Source organism: Onychomys torridus, chromosome 14 (genome assembly GCF_903995425.1).
Source record: "Onychomys torridus chromosome 14, mOncTor1.1, whole genome shotgun sequence".
NCBI classification, from domain to species: Eukaryota; Metazoa; Chordata; class Mammalia; order Rodentia; family Cricetidae; genus Onychomys; species Onychomys torridus.
In genome coordinates this window covers 17606667-17608668 of record NC_050456.1, presented here as the reverse complement: position 1 = coordinate 17608668, position 2002 = coordinate 17606667, and the positions used below count along the sequence as shown (strand labels likewise).

General features: G+C 34.7%; 1 pseudogene; it reads left to right on the top strand.

Annotated features, from left to right (window-relative positions):
• The first annotated feature begins 242 nt into the window (after positions 1-242).
• LOC118595974 lies at positions 243-362 on the top strand (annotated as a pseudogene).
• Positions 363-2002: the final 1640 nt, after the last annotated feature.

Below are 2002 nucleotides of genomic sequence, written 5' to 3'. Positions count from 1 at the left end.
AAAGATGATAGGTGTGTTCATTCATTTGCTATTAAAAAGTATCTAATTGTGGACTTTGAAGTAGACAGCTAACTATGTTTCTTTATAATAATGTTAGAATCCTCATGTTCACCACAGAAGCTCAAGAGTAAGCAGAATGAAAATATTACAATTTAGATATCTCATTAACTTGCATTTATAAAAAAGCCAAAAGAACCTGAATTATGTGTATGTACTAAGACTTCTAATTGAACTATAAAATGAGCTTTGCGCAGTGGCAGTATCATAGCCAATGAGGTTTATCTAAGGCACAATTATTGCTAATTGAACTATAAAATGATATAAGAAAATATAAATTCATTTAGTATACTCAAATACACTTGTCAAGAAAATATTAAATGGAAATGGTTTTATATTAATGAGAATTCATTTGTAACTCTAATAAATTATTATGATTATATATATCAGCAACTGATCTTAAACTTCATTTATGTAATAAATTTCACTTTGGAAAATTATTCTTCATTTTACAACAATGATAATCTCTTCAAGGTTTAGGAAAATGAACTGAGATTTAAAAAGGAAGAAATTATAAACTGTTAATAGATACAAGGTGTTTGTTTTTGTAAACAAAAGTTATTGCAAATTTCAGGGGGCATTATATCTATTTTTTTCTGTTTGTAGTGAAACAATAAATGATATCAAAATAGTATCCTATGATCAAAACCTATAAAGTATAATATGTATGCTAATTTTCATTGGATATTTGAATCCTCTCTATACTTTGCTTTTTAACTAACTGATGGTTATCCATACTATGAATATGAAAATGATTTATCTTTTGGTTAGGGAAATTAATGACAACCATGGTACAGATGGACAGAGTGTGCCAATGAAAAGATTTCAAAGGATAGACAGGAGGCATGCACGGACAGAGGGATGCACTCACTGAACAGAACCCATCAGTAATTGGATTCTGCCGAGATGTCAACCTAGAATCCCAAAATGCAAACACAGACTGCTTTACCAACATCCTTAAGGGCTAAGCAGTCCATATATCAACTTTGATGATGTTTCAAAGAGGCTTGGAATGAAGTACAATCTGCAGTGTGTTCCCTCTCAGTGTGAACTAATTTCCACTTGTGTCTAACACATAAAGTATTCTTTTCATTGAATGATCCAACCTACCACACCTGGCTGTTTCCTCCCTGTTGTTTGAGATATTTTTTCCAGGTACTACAGATATATTTTTTTCTTAATTTCTCAAATTTTTCTTCTTTGATGTTCAGTTTTTGGCTGGTTGGTTTAAAAAACCTGGTAGGATGGCAAACTACACATTCACGAGGGACACTGGGCTGATTATCTTTTAGGGTAAGAAAATTAATGGACAAACTAAAAAGTGGAGAAAGAGAGCAGGGTGGAATGCGGGGTCTGGGAAGAGTCCATTCCTGCTAAACAGAGGCCAAGACCTCCTTTATAGGCTTCAGAGAAAAGGGGGATAAGTAGTTCATAGTAGTTCCTCACAGTTAGAGTTTTTCTGATTCCCAGGGGAAAGGAAAAAGGTTAGCCCTTCAGTGAATATGTATCCATTAAAGCTTATGCTGCTTGGAAAACTTACTTTATGGAAATGACAATCACAGGTCATAGGAATACAAAGTAAGGTTCATGCCATTTCTATTAGAATGGTTGTGAGGGCAGAGAGAGAGAGAGAGAGAGAGAGAGAGAGAGAGAGAGAGAGAGAGAGAGAGAAAGCTGATTCAGGTGAGCTTGACCTGAGCAACCCACAGCCCAAACGAAACACAAAACACAAATTAGGGCCACAGAGCTGGCTAAATAAACAAGGCCTTGAGCTGTCCCAACTAACAACTTTACTTAGATTCATCCCCCAAACCCATAATGTCCTGTAACCCATCCTCTGACCTCTGTATGTGAAGATACATAACCAATAAATTCCTGAATGTAAAAAGTGGTTTGAGAAGCAATGAAATAAATTGATTACAAAATAACATCAGCACAGGGTATG